Consider the following 6,513-nt stretch of genomic DNA (forward strand, 5'->3'; position numbering starts at 1 on the left):
CTTTTACTTCCTTTTCTTATCTTACTGCATTAGCTAGGGCTTCCAGTATGATGTGGAAAAGGAGGGGTGATGACAGTCATCCTTGCCTTGTTCCCGGTCTTAACAGGAAAGCGTTATGCTTTTCACTATTAAGCATGCTGTTCATCGTAGGTTTTTGTGCATGTTTTTTTACCATGTTGAGTAAGCTCTCTTCAGTTCCTAGTTTACTAAGAGTTTTTATGATGAATGAATATTGGGTTTTGTCAAATCCTTTTTCTGCATCTATTGATGTAAGTATGTGATTTTTCTTCTTAAATCTGTTGATGTAAGAGATCACATTAACCGACTTCCAAATGTTGAACCATTTTACATATAGCTGTATATAATTTTTGGTTTTTTTGAGAAAGAGAAAGAGAGCACTAATGGGGGGTAGTGGGCAGAGGGAGAACGAGAGAGAGTCTTAAGTAGGCTCCACATTCGGCATGGAGCCCAATGCAGAGCTCAGTCCCACAACCCTGCGATCGTGACCTGAGCTGAAATCAGGGGTTGGATGCTTAACTGACTGAGCCACCCAGGCGCCCCTGTATTTAATTCTTTTTATACCTTGTTGGGTTTGATTTTGCTAATATTTTGTTGAAAGCTTTTACACTTTAAAACTTTAAGCTCATGAGAGATATTGTTCTTAGTTTTCTGATAAAGTCTTTGTCTGCTTTTAGTGTTAGGAATGGTGGCCTCATAGAATAAGTTAGGGAGTATTCCCTCTGCTTCTATCTTCTAGAACAGATTGTAGAGAATTGGTGTGATTTCTTTCTTAAATGTTTGGTAGAATTCACCAGTGAACCCATCTAGGCCTGGGGCCTTCTGTGTTAGGTCATTAATTGTCAATTCAATTTCTTTAATAGACATAGTCTGTTCAGGTTGTCTATTACATGACCTTTTGATAGGAAGAGTTCATTCCAATCCTTTTGTTAAGATCTTTCAGGGGCTTCATATTTACCTTCTAAGTTTGGCATGTACCTTTTAGTCCACTGCCATTTTTTAATGCTCCAACTTTTTTTTTTTTTTTTAAGATTTTATTTATTTTTTGACAGAGAGAGACAGCCAGCGAGAGAAGGAACACAAGCAGGGGGAGTGGGAGAGGAAGAAGCAGGCTCTTAGTGGAGGAGCCTGATGTGGGGCTCGATCTCAGAACGCTGGGATCACGCCCTGAGCCGAAGGCAGACGCTTAACTGCTGTGCTACCCAGGTGCCCCAAATGCTCCAACTTCTTGCATATCTTACTACTTGCATTTTCCCCAAAATATCAAGCTCTGTCATATGCCTATGTATGCATACGGGCTTTTTTCTGTGTTCCTAAAGTATCCTTTTCTAATTTGTATTTATCCTACTAAATTCAGCGCTCCACAGAAGCCTTTCCTGATGTCTCCAGGTAATTTACCTGCCCCGTTCATCTTATACAATAGAAAAACAAAATTATTCTTTAAAATTATAAGAAAAAAAGCCAAACTTTTAAACAGCTCTTTTAGATTTTCAGTGTAATTCAAGATGTACAATGAAATAAACTATAAAATACTGACCCGGTTGTAGACAGTGTCCTTTATAAATTCAGTATCAAAGACAGATAGACAAGACACATTTTGACACAGCGTATCAACAATGATATAAACACTGAACAATAAAATATCATTTCAAGATAAAGGTTAAGTATATATCAAGACTGAAGGCAAACTTTTGTACTCATTTAGGTGTAATTAGATACTTAGATACATCACTTTCTCAGAAGTGTTTGTATATGAAACATTTGAGTCTTTTTTTTTCTTTTTCCTTTTCTGAATGGTTAAAGGCTTAAACTCTAGAGTCATACAGACTTGGGGTAGACATCAGTTATAATCTGTGAGACCCTGGGCAAGTGATTAAACCATCTCAATTTCCTCATGGGATAAAAATAAATAGTAACTGGGGCGCCTGGGTGGCACAGCGGTTAAGCGTCTGCCTTCGGCTCAGGGCGTGATCCCGGTGTTCTGGGATCGAGCCCCACATCGGGCTCCTCCGCTATGAGCCTGCTTCTTCCTCTCCCACTCCCCCTGCTTGTGTTCCCTCTCTCGCTGGCTGTCTCTATCTCTGTCGAATAAATAAATAAATAAATCTTTAAAAAATAAATAAATAAATAGTAACTAGTTGTGATGGTAAAATGGTAATGATATTACTCGAATTATTAAAAAATAATGTCATTATATAGACTTCTCTTTCCCCTCATGTACAGTGTTTGAAAAAATGGGGTTTTTTTGTTTTGTTTTGTTTTGTTTTTACCATGGATCCTAGTACCCTGCAAATAATAACCTGTCAAACTCCTTCTCCAACAACATTCTTCCTTATTTTTTTTATAACTTTGCCAAAACAGTAGACTATGGGCTGGACGGAGCAACATTTCAAGTAGAGTAATCCTTCTGAACCAGAAACTTTCCTTTTAGTGGTTATTAAAAATAAATCATGTCTAGAAAAATAATTGCTCATAATTATAGGTCTCCTAGACACACTTTGCAGGAAACATAAATGGTTATGAGTATCTCAGAGATGTGGATATGAGAAAACAGGCAAGACAAAGATTTGGATCACCACAGTCACATGTGATATTATGGGCTAAAATGTGTTCCCCTAAAATTCATATGTTGAAGTCCTAACCCCTAGGACCTCAGAATGTGACTGTATTTGGAAACAGGGTCTTTTTTTTTTTTTTTTTTTTTTTTTTAGACAGCATCTTTAAGGAGGTAATTAAGGTAGTGTGAGGTGGTTACGGTGGGTCCTAATTCAATATAACTGGTGCCCTTGTAAGAAGAGGAAATCTGGACACAGATGCATACAGACAGAAGACAATGTAAAAACATAGGAAGAAGATGGCACCTACCAGTCAAGGAGAGAGGCTGGGACAGATTCTTCCCTGAGGCTCCTTAGAGGAAATCCCCTCTGCTGACTCTTGATCTTGGACTTCTCGCCTCCAGAACTGTAAGAAAAATAAACTTCTGTTATTAAAGCCATCCAGCCTGTGGTACCTTATTGTGTAAGCCCTAGCAAGCTAATACGTGTAGAAAGGAATACTAAGAATGTAAGCTCCACAAGGGGAGGAATTTCTGTCTTTTTTTTGTTCGTTGATGTATCCCAAGTACCCAGAGCAATGTCTGGCACATAATAGGTGCTCAGCAAATATTTGCTAAGTGAACTTCTTAATAAATAAGGCAAATTAATAAAATTCTTCCCGCAGATGCTCTATTACATACCATCAATGTTTCAGGAATGCTGTTTATTCTCATAAGACCTGAGAACCTCGACTCTCAGTGCTCTTACCAACTCTGTGTTTAATTGGTCTGCTGCCACAGCCCAAATATATAAAATCCTCTGGTGAAACTCCTGGTATGATTCAATTCCAGGAGTAATTTCTTAAAGACAAGAGCTAATAAGATAAAAATGCTGCCGAAATACAATAAATGTGAATTAGTCCACATAGAGAAACAGATAAACTTGTTAGTCCCATCCTGGGGAAAATACCACAAACAGATGTAACTTGCTGGTATTTGCTGTTCCCTGAAAAGTGTCTGACTAGCTGATTTCACTAAAGGCATTGAGAACAGCCTGGATTCACAATTTTAAGGAAAAAAAAAAAAGGATCCTCCTGTTGTTTTTTTAAAGCATGTCTTGCATGGACACAGGAAAAAGACAGATTAAATTTCCTCTGACTTATTCAATTACATGGCTTCGTGGTGCATGTATGTCTTTAAAACAAATCCATGTCTTAATATCATCACTATCACCATCAATCAATACTTAATTTAGTTCCATGAATATGCTAGGGAAATAACAGCAAAATAAAACATAAAAGGAATATGGGATCTATATTCTAATTCTAACTTATATGCAAATATCCTTTAATAACAGCTAGAACAAAAAAATTCACCAAAATTCTAATAGTTCTTGATGTGGGGAACAAAGACAAAAGAAAAAAATTAAATTTCCTTACAACTTATAGCTCACTGACAAAAACTCAACTGTTTTGATGTTAATACTCTGCTAAGGGCAAAAGACAATCTTTGCTTAACATTATCCTGACCTCCAGGATCCTATAAGTCTACTTTAACATATAAAAATTCCTTTGGAAAATTCCCTATATCTTAACTCCCCCAAGATACATGTTGGTAATCATCCTCCAAGCATATGGCCCACCGATATACATCTGAAGGGTCTCATGACTAAGGTTTTACTAGATAGTAATAAATGACGTTTTCCTAACAATAGCTAGCCCCCTCAAGGTCCTAGAAACCTTGCTTCCAAAATTCCCTAGAGACTTACATATGCTAGAGAGACTTACGCTATCCCTAACCCCCTCCCAACTTGAAAGTATATAATCAGTCACCCATCATAACCCCAATGCAGCTCTTTCTGTCCACAGGTCCTGTCCCTGTCCTATAATAACACCACCTTTTTGCACCAAAGATGTCTGAAGAATTCTTTCTCCGCCGTCAACTTCAAACCCTAACATCTTTCCTACTTCACATTTATGCAGAATCTGCATGAGAAAGCCAGAATACACTAGTTTCATGGGCAGGCAAAATTCAGCATTTTAAAATCAAAATGTGGAAACATCCAACCTGCAGGTAATTTAAAAATCAAGTCAAAACTTGTTCTTAGTTCTCAGTCAGCACTTGGGCCTGGAATTAGCTCTCCAACTGATGCAATCTGAAACCAGAGCCAACAAGTGTTTACCAAAGTCTTTGTCCCAAAGGGAGAGAAGCCTCTTCTCTAAATCTCCAGGAGTGATGCTGCTGGGATTGCTTTGAGACTTGAGCAAAGGGAGCAAGTAGGAGTACAAACATCAAAATCACTTTGAAACATTTTCTTTTCCGGCAAAGTGAAAGCCAAATAGTTTTTCATGATATGCAATTTGTAATCAAGCCCTCCTCTATTGAAGGATTTAATTAGTTGCTGGTGCATTTGCTCCTTTTTCCTGGGAACCACAGCATAAACAGGAAGTACATGCCTCTGGGGCTTATTCGTTGCGGAATGGAAAAAATGAAGCTGTGGATTTTCTCAAGGATGATTTAGAGAGGAAGGATCATTAAATTACTGTACTCCCCTCCTTATCTTCTCCAGGAGGCTTATAAACCAAACGACTGCACAAGCTGTACTCCACAGGCAGGAAAATGCAAACAGTTCTTTGCCCATATGTGCCTGGAAGTCAACTTTACAGCTGTGTCAGGCTTTCAGCACATACTCAAGTCTGCATCCCAAAGCAAAGATGGTCTGCCACAGTCTTAACACCTGTTAGACCCGGGCGTGCTCCAGTTTCCATCCTGACAGTCACAAGGCTCAGGAGCTAAAATCAGAAAGCCTACCGTTTCACATTAACCAAACACCACAGTGTTGGGTATTAAACAACCCAACAATGAGCCTATTAAGAAGAAGAAAAATGTACTCCCCACAAGGGAGATCTTTGTGGTGATGGAACAGCTCCCTAGCTTGATTGCAGTGGTGGTTACACCCACCGATGCATGTGATATAACGGCACAGAACTACACACACACACCTTGTGCTGCTGTCCATGTCCAGACTGGTAACTTACTAGTTAGTAAGGTGTAACTTTTGGGAAAGTGGGTAGAGGGTACATATAACCTCTCTGCACACTCTCTGCAACTTCTTGTGATATCTGCACTTATTTCAAAATACAATGTTTTTTAAAAGTGGACCTTCTTGGGTACATCAACATACTTCGAAATTTTGCATCTGGAGAAGTCGTGGAGAATAAAACATAGCCTGGTTCTCAAGGGTAAGGTTTCGGCCGCCACCCAACGGAGAGCTTGAGGCTGGGAATGCCCTTGCAGATGCTTTGCCTGGGATTCCGTTTCTGGCCTCCCGCACTGCCTGTACCCCCCCCCCCTCAAATTTAGGTCACACTTCAACGCCACCTCCTTACGGAGGCCTTCTCTGCGCCCCCTAACTAAAGTAGATGCCCTCTGCTATTCTGAGTACCTCGGTCCCCTCACTGCGTTCTACGTACGTGGAAAGGTCTGGTTAGTTTGTCTCCTGTCTCCCTTATAAACTCCATGAGGGCCGGCACCGTGTCTGCCCCGCGCGCGGCACTGGGCGGGTGGCAGGTGCACCGAAAGGAGTTTGGTGAATAAACGCACCTCACTGGGATTCACTCCCTCCTGCTCGACGGCGTCGCGCCGCTTCCTCCCCCTCGCACCCACTGACCCTCTCAGCCCAGGCGGCCCTCGGCCACACACAGGTGCCCCTCCACCTCCTCGCCTCCACTCGGACCCCACCCCCCCAGGGAGGGCGCCATTTTCCTCTTACTCGTCTGCCCAGAAGGCTGCTCTCCCTCGCGTGCATCTTTTCCTCAGGCCACCCCTTCAGCCCCCTCCCCAATATCTTCAGCCAGCGCCCCGCACTCCCCGGCGCCCGCCCCTCCCTTCCGGTGCCGCTCTTGGGCCTGGACCCCGGCTTGGGGCCGCACCGCCCCCCGGGCCACGCCCCTCAGCCCCAG

The 6,513-nt window shown here is 41.6% G+C and overlaps 1 long non-coding RNA gene across 9 annotated transcripts in view; it reads right to left on the bottom strand.

Annotated features, from left to right (window-relative positions):
* Nucleotides 1-6,493, bottom strand: part of LOC123788012 (uncharacterized) — a 134,407-nt gene extending 127,914 nt beyond the window's left edge. For 4 of the 9 annotated variants that reach the window (XR_015727324.1, XR_015727320.1, XR_015727322.1 and 1 more), the window contains exons 1-2: nucleotides 6,324-6,478; nucleotides 2,884-2,979 (exon numbers count right to left, since the gene is read on the bottom strand). This is a non-coding gene — a long non-coding RNA (uncharacterized LOC123788012). Of the gene's footprint in view, nucleotides 1-2,883; nucleotides 2,980-6,323 lie in introns of all 9 variants that reach the window. The other 5 variants (XR_015727323.1, XR_015727326.1, XR_015727321.1 and 2 more) reach the window with 4 other exon arrangements.
* Between the last annotated feature and the right edge of the window lie 20 nt (nucleotides 6,494-6,513).

This window comes from Ursus americanus, chromosome 18 (assembly GCF_024610735.1).
Source record: "Ursus americanus isolate L20-20 chromosome 18, mUrsAme1.1.p, whole genome shotgun sequence".
Lineage (NCBI taxonomy): Eukaryota > Metazoa > Chordata > Mammalia > Carnivora > Ursidae > Ursus > Ursus americanus.